This window comes from Bombina bombina, chromosome 3 (assembly GCF_027579735.1).
Source record: "Bombina bombina isolate aBomBom1 chromosome 3, aBomBom1.pri, whole genome shotgun sequence".
Taxonomy (NCBI): Eukaryota; Metazoa; Chordata; class Amphibia; order Anura; family Bombinatoridae; genus Bombina; species Bombina bombina.
In genome coordinates, this window is record NC_069501.1 from 10314394 (window position 1) to 10342190 (window position 27797).

General features: G+C 39.2%; 1 protein-coding gene across 2 annotated transcripts in view; it reads right to left on the minus strand.

Moving 5' to 3' along the window:
* AGPAT3 (1-acylglycerol-3-phosphate O-acyltransferase 3) overlaps positions 1-27797 on the minus strand; it is a 291686-nt gene that overhangs the window by 100999 nt on the left and 162890 nt on the right. The window lies entirely within an intron of this gene.

Genomic DNA, 27797 nt, shown 5'->3' on the forward strand with positions numbered 1-27797 from the left:
ATCACGCACCTCCCGGGCGGGAGACGCAGGTACTGACACGTGAGGCGAGTTAGTCGGCATAACTCTCCCCTCGCTGTTTGGTGAAATTTGTTCAATTTGTACAGATTGGCTTTTATTTAAGGTAGCATCAATACAGTTAGTACATAAATTTCTATTGGGCTCCACCTTGGCATTGGAACAAATGACACAGGTATCTTCCTCTGAATCAGACATGTTTAACACACTAGCAATAAACATGCAACTCGGTTACAATTTTATTTAATAAAAACGTACTGTGCCTCAAAAGCACTAAACGATTAAATGACAGTTGAAATAATGAACTGAAAAACAGTTATAGCATCACTCTTAACAAACAACACAACTTTTTAGCAAAGGTTTGTTCCCATTAGTAAAATAACACTAATTAAATTTTAAACAACGTTTTAAATCACAGTCACTATATAAATCTCACAGCTCTGCTGAGAGAATCTACTTCCCTTCAAAGAAGTTTGAAGACCCCTGAGTTCTGTCAGAGATGAACCGGATCATGCAGAAAATATAAGTGTAACTGACTGAAAATTTTTTGATGCGTAGCAAAGAGCGCCAAAAAACGGCCCCTCCCCCTCACACACAGCAGTGAGAGAGAAACGAAACTGTCATAATCAAAACAAGCAAACTGCCAAGTGGAAAAATAATGCCCAAATATTTATTCACTCAGTACCTCAGAAATGCAAACGATTCTACATTCCAGCAAAAACGTTTAACATGAATTAAATACCTATTAAAAGGTTTAATGTACTTTTACAGAGTAATTCCGGTGAAATACCATCCCCAGAATACTGAAGTGTAGAGTATACATACATGTCATTATAACGGTATAGCAGGATTTTCTCATCAATTCCATTCAGAAAATAAAAACTGCTACATACCTCAATGCAGATTCAACTGCCCGCTGTCCCCTGATCTGAAGCTTTTACCTCCCTCAGATGGCCGAGAAACAGCAATATGATCTTAACTACTCCGGTTAAAATCATAAGAAAAACTCTGGTAGATTCTTCTTCAAACTCTGCCAGAGAAGTAATAACACGCTCCGGTGCTATTGTAAAATAACAAACTTTTGATTGAAGTTATAAAAACTAAGTATAATCACCATAGTCCTCTCACACCTCCTATCTAGTCTTTGGGTGCAAGAGAATGACTGGGGGTGACGTAGAGGGGAGGAGCTATATAGCAACTCTGCTGGGTGAATCCTCTTGCACTTCCTGTAGGGGAGCAGATAATATCCCAGAAGTAATGATGACCCGTGGACTGATCACACATAACAGAAGAAAAGAAAAATGCTAAGTGTTAAATTCTATATATATATAAATAATTATAAATATAAATATACACACCACACACAAATATTACACAAACACAACAAATATTACACATATTACCTATAACACAGTCACACACACACTCTCACCAAATAATACACACACCGCATGTTACACACGCAGAGACCAAATATTACACACAACAAATATATCACACACACGTCACACATGCACTAAAACAAAACAAAAAAACAACATCAATAAAAATACAATTATTTTCCGATTTTACTGCGTAGACTGTCCAGTGAGATCAAAATCAAAATACTGGTCTTTGGACAACAAGACAACATCTAAACAGTAAAACGGTTTTCTGAACCTTCTGAACTAAGGCCATGGTAATGTGCAACTCCCATGGCAGAATTAGGTTAGGATGTGAAAATGTAAAGCATAAGACTTAAAGGGACAGTATTCACTGTGTGACTACATATGCTGCAGTCTTTCAATAAATGAACATTTCAGCAGAGTCTGAACTTTATTAGATTAACACCTTGTTTGATGCAAATGTTTTCCAATTGTCAAACTCCACAACTTTCCTTATTTGGAGGATTAAATTTCGACTTGAATCTGGCCACGGTTAGAAATCTCCAGTTTCCCTTCAGAAGTTAACAAACTTAACATTAGGGACAGATATGTGGCAGAGTTATGCTTGTGAAGTCTGTCCTGTGCTTTTTCAATAGTCACAATGTTTACAATGTTAAGACTTAAATTACAGGAAAAGGGGGCAAAATAAATAATACATGTATATAACAGATGTTTTACTATGTATAATTAAAGGGACACTCAAGTCAAAATAAACTTTTATGATTTGTAAAGAGCACGCATTTTTAAGACACTTTACAATTTACTTCCATTATGACATTTTGCACAGTCTTTTATATTCACACTTTCTGGGGTACAAGATAATACTGGGCATGTGCACAAGCTCACAGGGTATACGTATACTAGTCTGTGATTGACTGATGTCTGTCACATGATATAGGCAGCCGGAAAATGGGAGGAAAAAAAATTGTCAGAAAAAAATCTACTGCTTATTTGAAATTCAGAGTAAGTGCTATTGCATTGCCTTTTTATTATGCACATGTTAATTATGTAATTCTACTACATCGAGTGGTCCTTTAATCATTTTATTTACAATCTCAAACTATTGTCCCCTTAACCCCTTAAGTGCAGATGATAACATTTATATATATATATATATATATATATATATATATATATATATATATATATATATATATATATATATATATATATATATATATAAATAAAAGACTCCATAACATCCAAAGGAGGAAGAAACAGGAACTCCGGACTCCAAAAACTTGTGCAAAGAAGTTTATTCAGAAATGTTGCTCATAGTAAGGTGTGTAACCTAGAATACACCTGACGTGTTTCGTTTGTATACATACATACATACATAGGCAGTCCCCGGGTTACAGACATCCGACTTAAGTACAACTCGTACTTACAAACTGAGAAAATAGAGCTTTATCGCCAATCCTTTTTTCCAGAATAACCCAAAATACTAAAAAAACAATTGTCACAAGGACAGAAAGTGAGGTGAAATTTTCTGAACAGGGGCACAGATATCAAAACAAACTTTTCCCTATGCTATCCAAAACTAAACAAATGTTTGGCTAGAGTTTCATCTCAAAAAAGTGCCTGTTCCAGCTTACTAACAAATTCAACTTAAGAACAAACCTACAGAACCTATCTTGTTCGTAACCTGGGGACTGCTTAAATATATATATATATATATATATATATATATATATATATATATATATATATATATATATATATATATATACACATAAAGAAAATGCACTCTCTGGATTTAAAAGTTTCAATAAGCTTTACTGTGTGACGTTTCGAGGCTTTCGCCCCTTCCTCGAAACGTCACACAGTAAAGCTTATTGAAACTTTTGAATCCAGAGAATGCATTTTCTTTATTCATTTATTGTATCCTTGATGAACCCTGGTCTGAATATTGCTTAGTCGGTAAGATTTTGTGAGAGTGCTGCAATCTTCAAATTGGATATATACAGTATATATATATATATATATATATATATATATATATATATATATATATATATATATATATATAATATATATATATATATATATAAACGAATTAGGTAAAGTGGCATGCCATCCATCCACCAGCCTGGTGACCTGCAGCAAAGGTAAATGTTTTGTATATATATATATATATATGTATAATTCCAGGAGGTAGATAACAAATGGCGCCAGCAATGTTTCTTTAAAAGTTGAAAATCTTTATTGGGGTGTCATCATAGAAGGACAACGACGTTTCGTGTCACACAGACCCTTAATCATGCTATGGAATGCTATGCAACACAGCTTTAAATAGGGTAAGTACCTTAATTACAAAAACATTAACTCTATCAGTGCTAAACATTATTGTCAGGGCACAGATGCTTCTACTGCCATCTGCAGGTCACAGTTATATATTACTCACAAACTAGTTAATGCAATATATTTTAAGCATACAAGAAGTGGTGCATAATTAGATCATGAGATCCAAACCTTAAAAATAATTACATATACATACATTTCAAAAATAGAATATACAAAAGACTATTATAAAAATAAATGGAGATCATAATCCCTGTAGAGACCTATAGGATGCAGAGTTTTGAGATGTTGGATCCACCATACTTCTCTCTTTTTTAATTCCAATTCCCTATTGCCCCCTCTCCTAAGTTTTGGGATGTGATCGATTATTTGGACCCTAAGTTGACTGACGGTGTGTCCCATTTCTAAAAAATGTGAAGAAACCGGAAGAGTTCTGTCTTCACATCTAATTGAAGATTTGTGTGCACCAATCCTATCTCTAATGGGGCGTGTTGTCTCTCCTACATAGCCCCTCCCACATGGGCATTTTAATAGGTAAACTACAAAATCAGTGTCACAGGTATAGTAACCCTTAATTTCACGAGATTTCCTATCATGTAATTGTGCTACATGTTTGCCTTTTATCATGGCATTGCATTGTGCACAGTGAAGACAAGGGTATGAACCTTTTTTGGGGGGTTGTAAGATAGGTAATTCTATTAGTGTTTGATCCACCTATGTCAGCTTTAACCAAAGTGTCCCTTATATTTTTAACCCCTCTGTAGGAGTGCATAGGGGGAATTTTAAACTCTGGTATGTGGGGGTTAAATTTATTTAAAAGATACCAGTGTTTCTTTATGATCCTAGCAATATCATCACTGTGTGTATTAAATTCAAAAGTGAAGATAACACGATTAATGTCTTTGTTTTTACTCTTGTGTCACTCAAGGCTTCACTCTTGCATCTAGTAATCATAGAGGGGGGTATCCTCTTTCCCTAAACTTGTCAGCCATTTCCTCAAGTCTAACTTCTTGTAAATCTTTATCCTGTACATTTCTGATGGTTCTAATAAATTGACTTTTTGGAATGGAGGAAAAAACCTTCTTAGGATGATAACTATTAAAGTGAAGCAGTGTGTTGCGATCAGTAGGCTTAACATACAGATCCATTATAAGAACTGAATCTTTCTTGTATATAATAGTATCAAGGTAGTTCACTGAAGTATCGGAAAAATTTAATGTGAATCTGAGACTATCAGTACATATATTAAGTTCCTCTACAAAACATTTTTGACGTTGGGGGCGGCAGATTAGGGGTTAATAAATGTAGGTAGGTGACAGTGATGTTAGGGGCGGCAGATTAGGGGTTAATAATATTTAACTAGTGTTTGTGAGGCGGGAGTGCGGTGGTTTAGGGGTTAATATGTTTATTCTAGTAGTGGCGATGTACGGAGCGGCAGATTAGGGGTTAATAATTTTATTTTAGTGTTTGCGATGCGGGAGGGCCTCGGTTTAGGGGTTAATAGGTAGTTTATGGGTGTTAGTGTACTTTTTAGCACTTTAGTTATGAGTTTTATGCTACGGCTTTGTAGTGTAAAACTCATAACTACTGACTTTAGAATGCGGTACGAATCTTGACGGGATAGGGTGTACCTCTCACTTTTTGGCCTCCCAGGACAAGCTTGTAATACCGGCACTATGGAAGTCCCATTGAAAAAAGACTATACGCAATTTGCGTAAGTTGATTTGCGGTAAGGCCAAAAAAGTGTGCGGTGCCCCTAAATCTGCAAGACTCCTAATAGCAGCGGTAGTAAAAAAGCAGCGTTATGAGGCTTAACGCTGCTTTTTTACTCATAACGTAAGACTCGTAATCTAGCCGTAAGTTTTTTTGTTTCATATTTTTTTGAGACAATAAATTTTTAACATAATTTTGTACAAATTTTATAAATGTCTCAACTCCTGGGTTAATAGAGCTTGGAACAAAGGTAGATTTGTTTCTTAAATTCAGGGATTTTAAATTAAATATGGCATTATCAATATCAGTTGATACATTATTGACCACAACATTACTTTCATTGCCAAAGTGTGCTTTTAATTTTAAAGAACAAAAGAACCTGTAAAGATCTTTTTCAACAGTAAATTCATTAATGAAACCATTGGGACAAAAGGATAATCCTTTGCACAATATAGAATATTCATCCTGAGTGAGCATATATTTAGAAATATCAATAACGGCAATATTTTTACCTTCAGTATTACTATCTGTACAATCAAGATTTAACATATCAGGATTAGTAATGTCCTCTTTGGTCGCATCTACAGAAATGTGTGCAAACAGTTCATTAGAGATTAAATCAGGGAAGCGTTGTGGGTACCTTGAAGTTAGTTGTTCATTTTTTTCTTTCTCCTTTGTGTCTGCTTGTTTCGTGTACTGCTCCGCTGGGCCCTATGTTTCTTTCCTCCCCTCTGGTATCGTTTTCTGTTCCGGAGCTGAATAAATCATCCGATGAACTTGCCGGTGAATTGCCCGTTGCAGACCCCATAACTCCTGTCTTTTATACACTAACCAAAATTCATAAAAATCAGAATAATCCACCGGGTAGACCAATTGTTGCCAGCACAGACTCTGTATTTTATCATATTGCAATATTTGTTGATAAAATTATTAATCCCCTTGCTTCCAAACAATTATCTTTCCTTAAAGATACAGGTGATTTACTAGAAAAGCTTTCTCATATTACTGATGTGGGTAATGATATCCTCTTTTCATTAGACGTTGTCAGCTTATACACTTGTATACCTCATGAGGCAGGAATTCAAGCTGCCCTTGAATTCATTAAACAAGAAACAAACTTATCAATGCCACAATGTAATTTCATTGAAGATCTGCTTAACTTACTACTGTATCTTAATTATTTCCTTTTTCAGGATACTTTCTATTTACAAAAATGAGGGACCGCCATGGGTTCTAATATGGCCCCTTCATACGCCAACATCTTCGTCAGTCAATTTGAAAAAAGAATGGTATATACTTATCAAAACTTTAAAACAAAATGCAGGCTATGGTTTTGCTATATCGATGATGTGTTTGGTGTATGGAGGGGCCCTATAACATCCCTTAAAAAATTCAGTTCTTATAACGGATCTGTATGTTAAGCCTACTGATCGCAACACACTGCTTCACTTTAATAGTTATCATCCTATGAAGGTTTTTTTCCTCCATTCCAAAAAGTCAATTTATTAGAACCATCAGAAATGTATAAGATAAAGATTTACAAGAAGTTAGACTTGAGGAAATGGCTGACAAGTTTAGGGAAAGAGGATACCCCCCTCTATGATTACTAGATGCAAGAGTGAAGCCTTGAGTGACACAAGAGTAAAAACAAAGACATTAATCGTGTCATCTTTACTTCTGAATTTAATACACACAGTGATAATATTGCTAATATCATAAAGAAACACTGGTATCTTTTAAATAAATTTAACCCCCACATACCAGAGTTTAAAATTATCCCTATGCACTCCTACAGAAGGGTTAAAAATATAAGGGGCACTTTGGTTAAAGCTGACATAGGTGGATTAAACACTAATAGAATTATCTATCTTACAACCCCCAAAAAGGTTCAAACCCTTGCCTTCACTGTGCGCAATGCAATGCCATGATAAAAGGCAAACATGTAGCACAATTAAATGATAGGAAAACTCGTGAAATTAATGGTTACTATACCTGTGACACTGATTTTGTAGTTTACCTATTAAAATGCCCATGTAGGAGGGGCTATGTAGGGGAGACGCCACATTAGAGATAGGATAAGTGCACACAAAGAGGTATGGTGGATCCAACATCTCAAAACTCTGCATCCTATAGGTCTCAACAGGGATTATGATCTCCATTTGTTTTTATAATAGTCTTTTGTTTATTCTATTTTTGATATGTATATATATATGTAATTATTTTTAAGGTTTGGATCTCATGATCTAATTATGCACAACTTCTTGTATGCTTAAAATATATTGCATTAACTAGTTTGGGAGTAATATATAACTCTGACCTGCAGATGGCAGCAGAAGCATCTGTGCCCTGACAATAATGTTTAGCACTCATAGGCATCTATTTATCAAGCCGTCAACTTACTTGCATTCGACTGCACCAATACGCTCGCCTAAGATCACCTAACATTGCTGCCGCTGACCTGAATACGTTCTCCAAAATTATCAAAAAAGCTGTCAAAAAGCCACGCACCAAGTACAGTGCGATGAGCAGCAGACTGTTATTAACTAACAGTCATCGATCTCACTGCTCTTCGGCTTTTTCCCAGGTTTATTGGTACCCTGTCACTAAACACCCACACTATACTATACTGTTTTACCCCCTATACCGCCGCTCCTGGAGCCCACCGCAACTCTAATAAATGTATTAACCCCTAAAACGCCGCTCACTGACCCCGCCGCAACTAAAGTGTTTAACCCCTAAACCGCCGCTCCCGGAGCCCACCACCACCTACATAATACTTATTAACCCCTAATCTGCCGCCCCCGACACCGCCGCCACCTACATTATACTTATTAACCCCTAATCTTCCGCCCCCTACACCCCCGTCACCTATATGATATTTATTAACCCCTAATCTGCCCCCCCTACACCGTCGCCACCTACATTATACTTATTAACCCCTAATCTGCCGCCCCGCCACTGCCGCCACCTACATTATAATTATTAACCCCTAATCTTCCGCCCCCTACACCGCTGCCACCTACATTATATTTATTAACCCCTAATCTGCCCCCCTACACCGCCGCCACCTACCTACATTTATTAACCCCTAATCTGCCGCCTCCAACGTCGTTGCCACTATATTACATTTATTAACCCCTAAACCTAAGTTTAACCCTAACCCTAACACCCCCTAACAAATAGAATTTAAATAAATCTAAATAAATATTCCTATCACTAAAAAAACTATTCCTATTTAAAACTAGATACTTACCTATAAAATAAACCCTAAGATAGCTACAATATAACTAATAGTTACATTGTATCTATCTTAAAGGGACATTAAACCCTAATTTTTTCTTTCATGATTCAGATAGAGAATACCATTTAAAACAAGTTTCTTATTTACTTCTATTATGTAATTTGTTTCATTCTCTTGATATTCTGTCCTGAAAAGCATATCTAGATAGGCACAGTAGCTGCTGATTGGTGGCTGCACATAGATGCCTCATGTGATTGGCTCATCCATGTGCATTGCTATTTCTTTAATAAAGGATATCTAAATAATGAAGCAAATTAGATAATAGAAGTAAATTGGAATGTTGTTTAAAATTGTATTCTCTGTCTGAATCATGAAATATTTTTTGGGGGTTTAATGTCCCTTTAAGTTTTATTTTTATTTTACAGGCAAGTTTGTATTTATTTTAACTAGGTACAATAGTTACTAAATAGTTATGAACTATTTAGTAACTACCTAGTTAAAATAAAGACAAATTTACCTGTAAAATAAAAGCTAACCTAAGTTACAATTACACCTAACACTACACTATAATTAAATTAATTAATCTAAACTAAATACAATTAAATACAATTAAATAAAATTATCTAAAGTAAAAACAAACAAACACTAAATTACAGAAAATAATAAACAAATTACAAGAGTTTTAAACTAATTACACCTAATCTAATCCCCCTAACAAAATAAAAAGCCCCCCCAAAATAAAAAGCCCAACCCTACACTAAATTACAAATAGCCTTAAAAGAGCCTTTTGCGGGGCATTGCCCCAAAGTAATCAGATCTTTTACCTGTAAAAAAAAATTACAACCCCCCCAACATTAAAACCCACCACCCACACAACCAACCCTACTGTAACAACAGTTCCTTTAACTGCAGGCGGATTCCTTTCTCTCTCCCCTATAAATAGGAACAGCTGCCTCATAACCTTGCTTGATTAATTTGATACCTATGCTGTTCTTATACAGTGTCACACTGAACTCGCAGTGTGAGTTCATCTCCAAGTTCCTGACTCCAGTTCTCTAGACAGATTTGCTGTAAGTCTCTACAGGTCAACTTCCTCAAATGTGGATGTAAGAACTTACCTATTTGTTTACAGTTAATTCTGTTTTTCTTACTCAAACGATTTCTACAAAGTAATTCAGTTTCAGCTGATCTCTGCTTCAGTCTCAACCTCGGCAGTCGGCCAATACGTCAGTTCCGCAGCAGTTTACCCCGGTTCTCAACAAATCTGTTTGAAAGCTTTACAGACAACTGCAGATTAGGCTTTCAGCTCAGTACAGGCAATCTCCGGTAAGTCCTTGTCAGGGTTTTTCCTGACTTGTTTGCCATGTGCTGCTGGCAGCCATTTTACTCACCTCTCTTCCTGATTATGGTGCATTGTGGGGGATGTTGCTCACTTCCTGCACTTCCTTTTATGGTCAGACTGGTTTACATCATCCATGTGAGACAGGATGCAGTCTCAGAATTGTGATGTCATCACTTATTATTTAAAGGGCCTCTGTTCAGTATGCTTGGTCCTTGCGTTGTCTCAGACCTGTTTGTGAGAGCTCCTGTGTTTTACCTGGCTGCCTGACGTCCTTTCTGGCTCCTGATCACTGGCTTGTTCCTGACTCTGCTGTTTTCCTTGTTCCTGAGTCCGGCTCGTCTGACTATTCGCTTTGGCTCCTGACTCGACTACCAGCTCTGGTTTTGACTCCTGGCTTGTTATTTGACTTGTGGACTTTTTATTATTTTTTGCTATTAATAAAGGTGTGATTATTTTTGCACTTCTCGTCTCAGTCTGATTCCTGGCACCCTGACATTACGCAAGGAACATGAATCCTGATGGTGCTAATAATCCACCTTTACCTGCCATAATTTCCAGGATGGATGAGCAGGATCACCGCTTGGATCAATTTGCACTAGACCTGAAAACCCTGCTGACTCGCACTGCACATTTGGACCAAAGTGTCCCGCAAGTTATGGCTGCTCCTGTTTCCGCTGCTGCACCTATGCCTACCAGGAGCATGTCCGGTTCTACACCTCTACCTCAGCGATATGGAGGCGATCCTAATCAGTGCAGAGGGTTTTTGAACCAGGTGGGCATTTACTTTAAGATGTTACCTCAGGCGTTTCTCTCTGACAGAGCTAAGGTGGGATTTCTCATCTCGTTACTCTCTGACACAGCTCTTGCCTGGGCTAATCCCTTGTGGGAGACTAATAAACCTGTGATTTCAAATTACCCTGAATTTGTGGCCTCCTTTCGAAGGGTATTTGATGTTCCAGCTCGCTCCTCCTCTGCTGCTAAACTACTCATGTCCATTCAGCAAGGTACAAGACCTGTTGCTCAGTATGCCATTGAGTTCTGTACGCTTGCAGCAGAGGTGGGCTGGAACAATGAAGCCCTTGTTGCCGCCTTCTTTCATGGGCTCTCTGATGCGATTAAAGACGAAGTTGCTGCCAGAGATTTACCAGAGGATCTTGAGGCATTGGTGTCTTTTTTGATCCTAATTGACATCAGACTAAGTGAGAGGCCTTTTTTCAAGGAGCGCTTGCGGAAACCTCCTGTACCGTTGTCTCCTATGTGTTCGTTCCCACCCATGCCTCCCTCTCCTCCCATGCGTCCTGGTCCAGAGTCACCAGGTACTGCTGAGCCGATGCAGTTGGGATTCACAAATCTCTCCGCGGCGCAGAGGGCCTTTAGGAGGAGGGAGGGGCTCTGCTTCTATTGTGGGTTACAGGTCCACCTTTTGAAATCTTGTCCTACACGGCCGGGAAACGCTCACACCTAAGGTCCTGTCGAGGGGCAGACCTTAGGTGGTTTATCCTTGTCCCCAGAACCGCTAAAGGAGAAACCTTTGGTCACGATTGTCCTTTCCTGTGTGAACTCCTCCATAGTCACCCAGGCTCTTGTTGACTCCGGTGATGCGGGCTATTTCATTGACAGTGCTTTTGTATTGAAGCACTCCATTCCTGTTTTGCCTCGGTCCGTTCCGCTTGCTATTGAGGCCATTAATGGCAGGCCCCTTCAGCCCGCACTCGTTACTCACGAAACCGTTCTGTTGTCCATGGCTGTTGGGGCTCTCCATTTTGAAACCCTCCAGTTCCAGGTGATAAACTCTCCACATTTTCCGGTTGTTCTGGGTTATCCCTGGCTCCAAAAGCACAATCACAGTCTCGACTGGCGCAGGGCCGAAATTTTGTCGTGGTCTCCGCAATGTATTTCCACTTGTCTTCAGAAAACAGTTAAAGTCTTGTGCACTTCTTCAGTGTCTCCATTGCCAGAGGAGTACGGAGAGTTCATAAACGTTTTTGACAAGGTGAGTGCCGGTACGTTGCCTCCTCACCGGTCTTATGATTGTGCCATAGACCTGCAACCCGGAGCCATTCCTTCTCGGGCCGGGTTTACCCTCTGTCTGTTGCAGAGAATTGTGCTATGGAGGAGTATGTTTCCGATGCTCTGTCGCTGGGGATCATCCGCAAATCCTGCTCTCCTGCAGGGGCTGGCTTCTTCTTTGTGAAGAAAAATGGTGGTGCGTTAAGACCATGCATCGATTATAGGGGTCTTAATCGTCTTACCATTAAGAATGCTTACCCTATTCCGCTCATTACGGAACTCTTTGACCGCCTCAAGGAAGCTACGGTCTTTACTAAGCTTGATTTGAGAGGAGCGTACAATCTCGTTAGGATCAAGGAGGGCCACGAATGGAAAACAGCATTTAACACCAGGAGCGGGCATTATGAGTATCTTGTAATGCCCTTTGGCCTATATAATGCTCCTGCTGTTTTCCAGGAATTTATTAATGATGTCCTATGAGATATGTTGCAACAGTGTGTTGTGGTGTACTTAGACAACATCCTCATACACTCACCCACACTTGAGGCTCATCGTTCTGATGTTACACGGGTTCTTCAGAGACTACGTGAGAACGGTCTGTTTTCTAAACTTGAGAAATGTGAGTTCCATCAGACTCAAGTAACCTTCCTAGGTTATGTTATCTCTGTTGCAGGGTTCTCCATGGATTCTTTGCTGCAACTCCAGTTCTGGCTCATCCTAACCCTGTCCTGCCTTTCGTTCTTGAGGTCGATGCGTCTGAGACTGGAGTAGGTGCCCTCTTGTCTCAACGTCCTACACTGACGGTTCCTTACAGAATAGAAATATATAGGCACTCTACGTAAGTCACACAGAATCCCAAAATAATGTAAAAGAATAAAAACAACAAAGGTGATAGTTATCTATATAGAGCTATATGTATAAACAACCGGCTTAATTATATTAAAAACTAAGCTCGTATATAACAATTCGATAGAGCTCATATATACCCTGTTTTCATGTCGTATATTATATTTTGCTATTATGCTATGGAGATATACAACCTGATGTCCAAGGAAGGAAATGGGTCTGTCCAGATAATACTAATATAATATTGATGTTAATTTGTCACAGTTCCCTTAGGTTTATGTTCCTTTTTTACTTGTTAGTAGATCACAATAAAGTGTTACACACTGCAGGTAAAGTTTCCAATGTTAAGTAAGCTTGTGTCGGGTGCTGCTCTTTGATCGGAAAGGTTACTCTACAGGCTCAATTCATTTTTAATCTTGTAAGTGCATATTGTTAGCGCTTATTTTGTTGTCAATAAATTCTATCACTTGAATCGGAGGATGCGCTTTTTCTTTTTTTCTTAGATTATTGACGGTTCCTTGCATCCGTGTGGTTTCTTCTCTAAGAAATTGTCTCCAGCAGAGTGTAATTATGAAATTGGCGACAGGGAATTACTGGACATCATTTTGGCGCTCAAGGAATGGAGGCATCTTCTCGAGGAAACTAGCGTGCCAGTGCTCATTCTTACTGACCACAAGAATTTAACTTATCTATCTGAAGCAAAACGTTTGCCGCCCCGACAGGCCAGATGGGCGCTATTTTTGTCTCAATTTAATTATGTGGTCTCCTACCTGCCTGGTAGTAAGAATGTTAGGGCTGATGCCCTCTCTCGACAATTTTCACCTCTGTCCAAGGAGGAGTCTGTACCTACTCCAGTTATACCTCCTGACCATATTTTGGCTACCATACGTACTAATTTGACTTCACCCTTGGGGTAGGAGATCCTGGCTGCACAAACCAATGCACCTCCTGAGAAACCTAGTGGTAAGTGTTTTGTTCCTGAGAATCTTCGAACAAAACTTTTGCACACTTACCACTATCCTAAAGCCGCAGGTCACCCAGGCAAGAACCAAATGATTTGGTCTGTCACTCGACAATTCTGGTGGCCAGGTCTTCGTTCTGATGTTGCTGCGTATGTTGCCTCCTGCTCAGTTTGTGCACAGAATAAGACTCCTCGACGACTTCCTGTGGGTCTTCTTCAACCTATTGCTAATGGTGAGCGTCCTTGGACACATCTTTCCATGGACTTCACTGTCGAGCTCCCTGTTTCCAATGGAAATACTGTTATCCTTATGGTGGTTGACCGTTTTCTAAAATGTCATATTGCATTCCCTTGAAGAAGTTGCCTACCGCTCAGGAGCTTGCTTTAATTTTTGCCCGTGAGGTCTTCCGTTTACATGGGTTACCCAAGGAGATAGTGTCGGACCGGGGTAGCCAGTTTGTCTCCAGATTTTGGCGTTCCTTTTGTGCTCAAATGGGGATCCAGCTCTCCTTCTCCTCGGCATATCACCCTCAATCCAATGGGGCTGCGGAACGGTCTAATCAAGCTCTGGAACAGTTCCTCCGTTGCTATGTCTCAGATCACCACAATAATTGGTCTGAACTGTTACCTTGGGCAGAGTTTGCTCGTAATAGTGCTATTAATGCTTCCTCCAAGTTATCCCCGTTCATGGCGAATTATGGGTTTCAACCATCCTTGTTGCCCGATTCATTAATGTCTCAGGGTATTCCGGCTTTGGAGGAGCATCTCCGGCAACTCTGTTCCACGTGGGTGCAGATTCAGGATTGCCTTCATCGTTCTATGCAGCGCCAAAAGTTCCAGGCTGATCGTAGGCATCTACCTGCACCTTCCTACCAGGTTGGTGAGAGAGTTTGGCTGTCCTCCCGCAACTTGAACCTTCGTGTGCCTTCCAATAAACTGGCTCCCCGTTATGTTGGTCCTTTTCGAATACTCCGACGGGTCAATCCTGTGGCCTACGCTCTTGACCTTCCTCCTGCAATGCGCATCTCCAATATTCTTCATGTCTCCCTCTTGAAACCATTGGTTTGTAATCGATTTACCACTGTGTTGCCTCGTCCCCGTCCTATCTTTGTTGACAACCATGAGGAGTATGAGGTCAGCAGCATTATTGGCTCTCATATGTCCAGGGGCCGAGTACAGTATTTGGTTCATTGGAGGGGCTACGGTCCAGAGGAGCGTTCATGGGTTCTCTCTTCTGATGTTCATGCTCCCGCCCTCCTCCGTGCCTTCCATGCCCGTTTCCCCAATAAGCCTTTTGTCCTCCCTCGGGGGAGGGGTCGTTGAGGGGAGGGTACTGTCAGGGTTTTTCCTGACTTGTTTGCCATGTGCTGCTGGCAGCCATTTTACTCACCTCTTTTCCTGATTATGGTGCATTGTGGTGGATGCTGCTCACTTCCTGCACTTCCTTTTATGGCCAGACTGGTTTACATCATCCATGTAAGACAGGATGCAGTCTCAGAATTGTGATGTCATCACTTATTATTTAAAGGGCCTCTGTTCAGTATGGTTGGTCCTTGCGTTGTCTCAGACCTGTTTGTGAGAGCTCCTGTGTTTTACCTGGCTGCCTGACGTCCTTCCTGGTTCCTGATCCCTGGCTTGTTCCTGGCTTTGCTGTTTTCCTTGTTCCTGATTCCGGCTCATCTGACTATTCGCTTTGGCTCCTGACTTGGCTCGTCTGACTACCAGCTCTGGTTTTGACTCCTGGCTTGTTAGTTGACTTGTGGACTTTTTATTAATTTTTGCTATTAATAAAGGTGTGATTATTTTTGCACTTCTCGTCTCAGTCTGATTCCTGGCACCCTGACAGTCCTGTTACATACTTTGCTGCTGCATATGTTTTGCACTCAATAATGTTGTGGTCTGCTGTATTGTACCCTGACTGTGTTGCGCTTCCCAGACAGTGCTCCCACCTTTATAAGGCTGTCACTTTGTAATGTATTCAGGGTTAAGACAGTGCATCATTTACAAAAAATCATAACATCCATCTTCTGCTATATAAACTCTGCAGCTGAGATTCATAAGTTGAAATTTAAACATAAACTCTTGTATGAATGTTTTATAAGTCTACAGATAAGCCTGGTGTGACACCTACTCTAAAGCCCACCCAATACCCCCTTAAAAAACCTAACACAAACCCCTTGAAGATCACCCTACCATGAGAAGTCTTCACCCAACCGGGCCGAAGTCCTCAATGAAGCCGGCAGAAGTGGTCCTCCAGACGGGCAGAAGTGGTCCTCCAGACGGGCAGAAGTCTTCATCCAGACGGCATCTTCTATCTTCATCCATCCGGCGTGGAGCGGCTCCATCTTCAAGACAACCGACGCGGAGTATCCTCTTCATCCGACGTCTTCTTCAACAATGACAGTTCCTTTAAGTGACGTCATCCAAGATGACGTCCCTTCAATTCCGATTGGCTGATAGAATTCCAATCAGCCAATAGAATGCAAGCTCAATCCTAATGGCTGATTGGATTAGCCAATAGGGTTGAACTTCAATCCTATTGGCTGATTGCATCAGCCAATTTGATTGATAACTAAGTGGAATCAGGCTTGCCACAAATACGCTGCGGTTGACGGCTTGATAAATAGATGACATAGAGTTAATGTTTTTGTAGTTAAGGTACTTACCCTAATTAAAGCTGTGTTGCATAGCATTCCATAGCATGATTAAGGGTCTGTGTGACCCAAAACGTTGTTGTCCTTCTATGATGACACCCCAATAAAGATTTTAAACTTTTAAAGAAACAGTACTGGCGCCATTTGTTATCTATCTCCTAAGCTACTAGCCAGCCCAAAATGTTACTCGCCACTTTTGATCCACCCACTACCCACACCACACCAACTAACCCACCCCCTTCTTTGCATATGTTTAGTTTAATTATTGACATTAATGTGAGGTCATAGCAGACCTCAAAAAAATTTTATGATTATTATCTCTCATCTATCTTTCTTCACTGCCTCCTCTCTCCAATTTCTCTTTTTACCCCCCTCCCTTCTCTCTCAGGCCAGATCTTTTCTTTTCACTCTTTCTCTTTCCTCTCTCATATCACTTAAATCTTTCTTATTTTTTCTCCACTCTTTCTTAAACTATCTTTTTCTTCTCTCTAATCTCTCTCTGACCCTTTTTACACTCTCAGAAGTGTTAGCACTAATGGGGTACCTATAGCCCTAGAGGAATATCATATCCTTGCCCTTTCAAGGATATATAATATCCCTTTAGATAATATTTGTAACAGGTAGCCCAACATTCACTTACTAACTTTCACTCGCCACTATTAAATTTTCACTCGCTAATGGTTAGTGGAATTTTAGACTTGGTGAAGAACAAAACTATTTCTAATATTTATTAATGCACCTTTGGGTTAGCGCCGGAGTTTTGTAGTATGCCCCATGGAAGCTGCAATATCTGACCTTATGATGTTAGTGCGCAAGGCTTTAGCTCAAGTGCTGTTGTTTTACTTTTAACTTGTATTATGAGCGCAAAAATTTGAGCGCTATTAATTTAACATGAACGTAATCTAGGCCAATATTATTTAGCTAAATTAAACATTGAATACATTGTTGTCAGGTTTCTGGCCAGTCCCCTTCCAGAGAGGTTGCATGTAATGTAGTGATTCCTTTTACGGCAGACCATAATGCTTCTCTAAAGCCCTGGCTGAAATTCTAAACATTAAAGTGATAGTCTAGTCAAAATTCATAATTCAGATAGGGCATACAATTTTAAAAAGACAACTTTCCAATTTACTTTTATCATCACATTTGCTTTGTTCTATAGGTATTCTTTGTTGAAAACTAAACCTAGGTAGGGTCATATGCAAATTTCACAGCCCTTGAAGGTCACCTCTTATCTCAGTGCATTTTGACAGTTTTTCACAGCCACACAGCGCTAGTTCATGTGCCATATAGATAACTTTGTGCTTACTCTTGTAGAGTTATTTATTAGACAGAATTGATGGGCTTAAATCCAAGTCTTTCAAAAGAACTGAAAAAGGGGGCAGGCTGCAGGGTCTTAGATAGAGTAGACTGACCCTTTAAGTAAAAAATACACTGTTGATCACTCACATCATAGCCATGGGGATTATTTTGATACCAAGAATAACCTGTCTGTGATAAAAAAAAAAATGTCTTCAAGACATAATATATTAAGACACTCCTGTTTGACTATAATGCAAAGTTACTTTTAACCCCTTCACTACCGGGACGTTCAGAGAAAATTATTTACCTGTCAAAACTATAAATATATTTTAAGTAAACAACCTAAGGTATTGATCTAGGCCCATTTTGGTATATTTCATGCCACCATTTCACCACCATCATTTTTCCACAAACTTTGGATTTCTCACTGAAATTATTTACATACTGCTTGTGCAATCATGGCACAAATGATTGTAAAAACATAAATTATGCTTACCTGATCATTTTCTTTTCTTCCGTGGGAAAGAGTCCACAGCCACATTCATTACTTATGGGAAATAAGGCAATGAGGCAAAGACCCACCAGCCAAAGGCATAAATACTCATACATTTCCCCTATCCCCCAGTCATTCAGCCGAGGAACAAGGAACAGTGGAAGAAACATTAAGGTGAAAGGGTGCCAGAAGATAAACAACGCATCAAAAAAAAAATGGGCGGGGGCTGTGGACTCTTTCCCAAGGAAGAAAAGAAAATTATCAGCAAAATTTATGTTTTTCTTCCTAATGGGAAAGAGTCCAAAGCCGCATTCATTACTTATGGGAAATTGATACCCAAGCCAAAGAGGACACAGAATGCCAAAACAGGAGGGTAAGAGGCGGACCAATAAAGGCACCAACCTAAAAACAGATTCTCAAGAAAACAAAATCCCAATTCGTCCGAGACAGGGATCAACAAACATTTTGAAAAACAAAAAGTGGTCCCAGAAACACAAATCTATCAACAGTCCAAAGAACCTAGATAGAACCACGAGTGGGCCCAACCGAGAGCACCCATCTGAAGGACAGCATCTGTCAGGGGCAACAACCCTGCTGCAGTCCCTCAACCAAGCGAGGGACCTGACTAAAAATTCCCAGAGGGAAGATACAAGACAGAAGAAAAGGAACAACATCCAGGGTGACAGGGAGACAACCCAGAGCCACTCAGTAGGTTACACCCGAACAGACTATATGAAAAGTCAGGAAAGGACCAGAAAAGAAAACAAACTATCTCAATGACCAGCAAGTGCAAACACAGCGCCCAAGGCAACACGCCCCAAGCCAGACCCACTGGCAGGCTATCTCAACAAGGACAAGCACCTTGAATCAAAATCCCACAAGAGCTACTGCGAAAAACACCAGCAGCACTAGTCCGATAGGAAAAAACCCTAAACAGTAGCCCAGAGACAAAGGACTCCAAAAACAGAGCCCACCGTGGGCCCAAACCCAGACCCCAAGAGACTGTGGACGCCTCACAAGCAAGGAAAAATTTCCATAGCCGGAGAAAAGCTCAGGAGAGAGAGAGGAAAAAGATGACAAAACTAGTCGGGCAAAATAAGCAGATCCTCCATTTGAAAACGGATACGAAACAGCCTGCTCCTGCGCAACTGAAACTGCGCAGATCCACACTACACCACTATAGACCGCTGAGTGGGACAACCTTCCTGAATCAACCTTTCTGAACAAACGGATCCCAAGGATCCAACTACCCCAGAGGGTTCAGAAAAAACGCCTCACAGTTCATCCTATCCGGCAAGAAGAAGTCCAGAAGAGGCTCCAAAGTCTTCATTCTATCCGGGCAGAAGAGGAGATCCGGACCGGCAACCATCTTCATCCCAGCAGCATCTTCTTTCTTCATCCATCCGACGACGAGCGGCTCCATCTTCAAGACCAGATCGGATTGAACTTGAATCTGATTGGCTGATTCCATCAGCCAATCAGATTTTTCCTACCTTAATTCCGATTGGCTGACAGAATCCTATCAGCCAATCGGAATTCGAGGGACGCCATCTTGGATGATGTCCCTTAAAGGAACCGTCATTCTGTGTTAGGACGTTGGAAGAAGAGGATGGATCCGCGCCAGAGGTCTTGAAGATGGAGCCGCTCGTCGTCGGATGGATGAAGATAGAAGATGCCGCTTGGATGAAGATGGTTGCTGGTCCGGATCTCCTCTTCTGCCCGGATAGGATGAAGACTTTGGAGCCTCTTCTGGACTTCTTCTTGCCGGATAGGATGAAGACTTCGGAGGCTCTTCTGGACCGATCTGTGATACCCGGCGTGGTGAAGATAAGGTAGGAAGATCTTCAGTGGCTTAGTGTTAGGTTTATTTAAGGGGGTTTGGGTTAGATTAGGGGTATGTGGGTGGTGGGTTGTAATGTTGGGGGGGGGGGGGGGTATTGTATGTTTTTTTTTTCCGGCAAAAGAGCAGAATTCTTTGGGGCATGCCCCGCAAAAAGCCCTTTTAAGGGCTGGTAAGGTAAAAGAGCTTTTGAATTTTAATTTTAGAATAGGGTAGGGCATTTTTTTTATTTTGGGGGGCTTTGTTATTTTATTAGGGGGCATAGAATAGGTGTAATTAGCTTAAAATTGTTGTAATATATTTATTATGTTTGTAATTTATTTTTTTATTTTTTGTAACTTGGCTTTTTTTATTTTTTGTACTTTAGTTAGTTTATTTAATTGTATTTATTTGTAGGTATTTGTAGGTATTTTATATAATTAATTTATTGATAGTGTAGTGTTAGGTTTAATTGTAGATAATTTTAGGTATTTTATTTAATTAATTTATTGATAGTATAGTGTTAGGTTTAATTGTAACTTAGGTTAGGATTTATTTTACAGGTAATTTTGTACTTATTTTAACTAGGTAGCTATTAAATAGTTAAAAACTATTTAATAGCTATTGTACCTGGTTAAAATAAATACAAAGTTGCCTGTAAAATAAATATTAATCCTAAAATAGCTACAATGTAATTATAATTTATATTGTAGCTATATTAGGGTTTATTTTACAGGTAAGTATTTAGTTTAAATAGGAATAATTTATTTAATAAGAAATAATTTATTTTGTTAGATAAGAAATAATTTATTTCGTTAGATAAAAATTATATTTAACTTAGGGGGGTGTTAGGGTTAGACTTAGCTTTAGGGGTTAATACATTTATTAGAATAGCGGTGAGGTCCGGTCGGCAGATTAGGGGTTAATAATTGTAGGTAGGTGGCCGCGACGTCGGGGGTGGCATTTTAGGGGTTAATAAATATAATATAGGGGTCGGCGGTGTTAGGGGCAGCAGATTAGGGGTACATAGGGATAACGTAGGTGGCGGCGGTGTACGGAGCAGCAGATTACAGGTTAAAAATAATATGCAGGGGTCAGCGATAGCGGGGGCAGCAGATTAGGGGTTAATAAGTGTAAGGCTAGGGGTGTTTAGATTTGGGGTACATGTTAGGGTGTTAGGTGCAGACTTAGGAAGGAGGAAACAATGGGGCTGCATTAGGAGCTGAACGCTGCTTTTTTGCAGGTGTTAGACTTTTTTTCAGCTCAAACTGCCCCATTGTTTCCTATGGGGGAATCGTGCACGAGCACGTTTTTGAAGCTGGCCGCGTCCGTAAGCACCGCTGGTATTGAGAGTTGCAGTGGCGGTAAATATGCCTGTACGCTCCCTTTTTGGAGCCTAACACAGCCCTTGTGTGAACTCTCAATACCAGCGGTATTTAAAACGGTGCGGGGGGGAAAAAGCCAGCGTTAGCTACGCGGATCGTTATCGACAAAACTCTAAATCTAGCCGTTAGTTAGTTAAATATCTTTTTTGTGGGTTTTAGTTAACATTGATAGTATGCTGGTTGACGCTTTCTGTTTTTATTACAGTTTGTCAGTTTAAGCTTTAAGATATTTATTATTGTTTGTCCTCTCACCACTTCTGGTTTAATCTTTAAAGTATTCAGCAGCATATGTTGCAATTGAATTGTAACCAATCATTTTGTACTGTAACTAATCTTTTTGTACTAGCTGCGCTTTATTACTATTTCACTGTTTAATCTATAAGCATAAAAGGTCTTATTGGCAACCCTTAATTATAGGTGGATTCAAGTATTCAAATGCTCAATCATCCTTAGTATTAACGTTATGTGTGGTGCCACTTGTAACTGTCAGCGTAACTACTAGCTACTAACAGCAATTTTATTCAACGACTTTGAACGTATGATGCATCACAATATTTTATGTTAGAGGTCTTGTATTTGAGTATTTTTAATTAAATATCAATATTTTAATTTATTAAGCTGATACGTTGCATTTAATTTACAGCTTTCAGTTTGAGCTTGGAGATATTCAGTAGCATTTATCATTTCTATAGTATTTGGCAATATGTATTGCGGTTATAGCATAACTTATCATTCTTTGCTGACTGTGCTTAATTGTGCCCAATTTTTATTTCTTGCACAGTTTAATTTATAAACTTTCAATTTATTATGCAACCTGTGCTGCTAGACAAATATACAATTGTAACCTGTATTGTTTAGTGGATACAAATCATTGATTACCAAATTAACCCATCTATTGTTGTAAAGCCACTTGTTACTATCAGCATAGCTACTCGCTGAGAGCAGCGTTTATAATTAAACAGACTTAGGAATTTCAGATATTTTTAAAATAACAAAAATTGGGACCCCATCGTCCCACAACACCCCCTGACACCTTTCGCCAAACAAACTTGGCTTTATCAAAGGCGGCGGGCCACCATGGTGCAGGATATTTATATCCTTCTGTTTGCTTGAGTCCCTCCTCTCTTGAGGTTGTAATTGGTTCTTTGTGGCTGTCTGTTGTACTCGGACAGCCAATTGGGATCTGTTGTGTCTAATCTCGATTAAAGATGGTTTGTATTTATGTATTGCTTTCATTTGTCATCTCTATTATAAGTAGGAATTACCGTTTATCCTACGTCCACATTGAGTGTCATTAAGTGTCATTCTTGGGTGTTCCGGACATTACTTTTATTATTATTATTATTATTAAATCTTGTTAGAATTGAGGGAAGAATTATTTATGTTACATTCATTATCTGAGTTTTGAGTAGGAATTGATGTTTATCCTCCACTCACATTACGTGTCCTCTTTATGTGCTCCATACATTTCTTTTTATTATACTCTTATTGAGTTTATCCTTGGTATTATTTTGTTGTCTGGAACATTCATTGAGGATAAATTCCTTCTATTTTCCTTTAGTTTTGATTTTTGTTATGTGGATCCATCATTGGGGATAAGTTTATTCTATTTGCCTTGGTGATGGTGTGTTTCTATGATTCTACATGTACAAGCATATTGTTATCCTAAAGAATATGAAAATCAAGGTGTCAGTTAGGGATCTCATTCACTGGAATATTATTTTTGTCTTTATCTATGACTTTCCTTAAGATCCTTAAAATATACTACAAAACATGTTGTATACTGAACACATTATTTTTGTTATTTTTGATATTGTGGTTGTGCCCTGGTACATTTATTATGTTTGCCTGGTTAAGATTATACCTTCATACATTAGTAAGTTGAGTTTGGTTGATACTAAATTCCTGGTTTATGATTGTTTACTTCTATTTTTCAGTGACAAAAAGTAGGGAGGGGAAATATTTATGTAAGTGATAGTGATTCACAAAAAATATAATGGTATGAAAAATTATACGTGAAAGTGAACATCGCGAGATTGGTAAAACGTGATACATGATTGGGTTGTGCTGGCTCTTTATTTGTGATTGACTTTATGTGAACACTGATTACTCCAATATTTCTACATTTATCTTACCAATATTTAAGGAGTTTGACATTGTGCTATTATTGTGTGTGATAAATTAATTCTTCAAATTTTTGGAACTGTGCATTTTAAGGGGTGATCTAGGTGACTTGGGTATCTGTGTGATAACAATAATGTGACTGCTAGGTTTAAGTTTCTTCCTTGTGGAGATAATTTAGGTGATTTTGTGTTATGAGGTAAATACTGCGGCCTGCTGCATGTTCTAACTACTAAGTTTACTAGTATCCAAAATGTTATACTCTATATTGAGCATTATTGTTTGTTCTTATTTCCATTTCTGGTTTATTGAGGCATATTATTGAGTCTGTGGCTGATGTGGTTGGTGACACCACAGGCTTAAATTATAACCTAATATGGTTACCTTAAGTCCTAGTGACTTAAATATATTTAACTATAACCTTTTGAATTTTAGTTTTTCTTTTCCATAAATATTGTGCTTTTTTTATTTTATTAACTCCATTTGGATATACAGAATTGAGTATATATATCCATTTACTTTCTGATTGAAGGAGTGCTTTCTCCAGATCTCCTCCTCTGATCCCCAATGATATCTGTTCGATCCCCCAACATTGAAGGTCTTTTTTGTTGGAGTTAAGTTTTAACAGAAAGTGAGATGCCACACTAGTTATGGTTTTACCATTTACTGTATCTTTTCTCGCATATTTTTATATTTTGCAGATGTTCCATTAATCTAACTCTGAGTTGGCGGGTTGTCATGCCAACATAGTATTTCTGACACTGACATTGTAGTACATATATTATTCCCTTTGTATTGTAACTTATATATTTGTTGATAAAATTAATTCAACCAAATCTGTCTGTTATTGTGCTCGTTTTCTTTATATACTGGCAGGTGGAACACTTTCTACATTTAAAAGATCCTGGTGACAGGAATGTACTTGTTTTCTTTCCATTGTAGTGGCTTCTTGTTATCATATTCTTGATGTTTTTGGAGCATCTGTAGCTGATTTCCGGTTTGTCCCCTAGTGGATTTTTCAGAATCGGGTCTGATACTAGAACATGCCAATATTTATTTATTATCTCTCTTATCTGAGGAGTGTGTGAATTATATATTAGGATTAACCTAGTTTTGTTGTCACTTATTTTAGTTAACAGTTATCTTCTGTTAGTTCTGAGTGCTCTTGATTTAGCCTTTTTGATACTGGTTTTGCTATAACCTCTTTTCAGTAGTCTTTCTTTTCATTCATCAGCTCGTTTGTTGAAGGTTTTCATATCAGTACAGTTACGTCGTACTCTCAGAAATTCTCCTGTGGGGAGACTTTTTAGGGTACTAGGTGCATGTGCACTCAAATGGTGTAATAAACTGTTTGTTGCTGGTTTTTTACGATATAGATCTGTTGAAATTCTTCCATCTAGTTCTTTGCATATTTTGAAATCTAGGAAGGCTATTTCTTTTTGGCTGTATTCAGATGTTAGACGAATGTTTAGATCATTATGATTAATTTTACTTAGGAATTCAAGAAATTGTTCCTGACTTCCTTCCCAGATGAAGAAGATGTCATCTATAAATCTTAGCCAAAGGAGTATATTGTCTGTATATTCCATTTGTTTCCGTGAATACAGGTTCTGCCTCCCACCATCCTAAAAATAGGTTTGCGTATGTGGCGGCGCATGCTGTTCCCATTGCCTTTTCTCTTGTTTGCAGAAAGAATTGATTATTGAAAGTAAAGTAGTTATATTGCAATATGAATTGTAATAGGTTACATCAGCCCGTTCTCCAATCTGAGGATGAAGCAATGAGCGTTATTAACTTATCCACAATACCTCTAACCAAAGAGCATATTTCCGTGTTATCTAAAGGTTTGTCCTTTTGTCCATCCCAAGACACAAACAAATTTGAATTAATAAAAGACATACAACTATATCTGAGAAAAATTGCGTTGAAAAAAACACTTCTACAATGAACCTCTAGTATTAGGATGGAGTGAAGAAGAAATTGACAGTCTAAAAGACTTTGATCAAAAGAAATGGAGAAATAAGATCACAAACAAGTCTACTTTTGTACCAAAGAGAGTGAATCCATCTCAAATAGACGTTTTTAACAACCTATTATGTCAAGATATTACAGATTTGAAATTGCAACCAAAAACAAAGAATTTAACATACAAAGAATGAAAGACTTTGAAAGAAATACAAACTTGGGAAGAAGTAATAATTAGAAATTCGGACAAGGGAGGGAATATTGCAGTCTGGCCCATAGAAATGTATATGGGGGGCGTGTCCGAACTGCGACTGTGGACAGTCGCATTTTCTTAGTGCTCCTGCTGAATATCCAAAAATCCGCCGGTGCAGGATAATTAACACAGTGAACGGACTTACAAAGTGACCTACACTACTGGGCTAGTGGATGGAACATAACTATTCATACTAGTCGCTGTATTTGTGAAGCAGGAGCGCAAGATTGGGCAGTAAAGGTCTGGAGCGGCGGCTCACGACAGGCATCGCTACCCCCCTCGGTCTTCCGAGGTTTCTAGTCAGGACTGGTCACAGAGAAAACATTTACAATCTCACAGTTTAGTGACAACAAGCAGGATTTTTTTTACTGCAGAGAGCCTAAGATTAACGGTCATTCACCACTACGCAACAAACATGGCTGCCGAGAAGGATTCTAGCTGCATATCTCGTCTAGATGACATTTTAGAAAAAATAGAAAACAGAATTTATGTTTACCTGATAAATTACTTTCTCCAACGGTGTGTCCGGTCCACGGCGTCATCCTTACTTGTGGGATATTCTCTTCCCCAACAGGAAATGGCAAAGAGCCCAGCAAAGCTGGTCACATGATCCCTCCTAGGCTCCGCCTTCCCCAGTCATTCGACCGACGTAAAGGAGGAATATTTGCATAGGAGAAATCATATGATACCGTGGTGACTGTAGTTAAAGAAAATAAATTATCAGACCTGATTAAAAAACCAGGGCGGGCCGTGGACCGGACACACCGTTGGAGAAAGTAATTTATCAGGTAAACATAAATTCTGTTTTCTCCAACATAGGTGTGTCCGGTCCACGGCGTCATCCTTACTTGTGGGAACCAATACCAAAGCTTTAGGACACGGATGAAGGGAGGGAGCAAATCAGGTCACCTAGATGGAAGGCACCACGGCTTGCAAAACCTTTCTCCCAAAAATAGCCTCAGAAGAAGCAAAAGTATCAAATTTGTAAAATTTAGTAAAAGTGTGCAGTGAAGACCAAGTCGCTGCCTTACATATCTGATCAACAGAAGCCTCGTTCTTGAAGGCCCATGTGGAAGCCACAGCCCTAGTGGAATGAGCTGTGATTCTTTCAGGAGGCTGCCGTCCGGCAGTCTCGTAAGCCAATCTGATGATGCTTTTAAGCCAAAAAGAGAGAGAGGTAGAAGTTGCTTTTTGACCTCTCCTTTTACCGGAATAAACAACAAACAAGGAAGATGTTTGTCTAAAATCCTTTGTAGCATCTAAATAGAATTTTAGAGCACGAACTACGTCCAAACGTTCCTTCTTTGAAACTGGATTCGGACACAAAGAAGGCACGACTATCTCCTGGTTAATGTTTTTGTTAGAAACAACTTTCGGAAGAAAACCAGGTTTAGTACGCAAAACCACCTTATCTGCATGGAACACCAGATAAGGAGGAGAACACTGCAGAGCAGATAATTCTGAAACTCTTCTAGCAGAAGAAATTGCAACCAAAAACAAAACTTTCCAAGATAATAACTTAATATCAACGGAATGTAAGGGTTCAAACGGAACCCCCTGAAGAACTGAAAGAACTAAATTGAGACTCCAAGGAGGAGTCAAAGGTTTGTAAACAGGCTTGATTCTAACCAGAGCCTGAACAAAGGCTTGAACATCTGGCACAGCTGCCAGCTTTTTGTGAAGTAACACAGACAAGGCAGAAATCTGTCCCTTCAAGGAACTTGCAGATAATCCTTTCTCCAAACCTTCTTGAAGAAAGGATAGAATCTTTGGAATTTTTATCTTGTCCCAAGGGAATCCTTTAGATTCACACCAACAGATATATTTTTTCCATATTTTGTGGTAGATTTTTCTAGTTACAGGCTTTCTGGCCTGAACAAGAGTATCAATGACAGAATCTGAGAACCCTCGCTTTGATAAGATCAAGCGTTCAATCTCCAAGCAGTCAGTTGGGT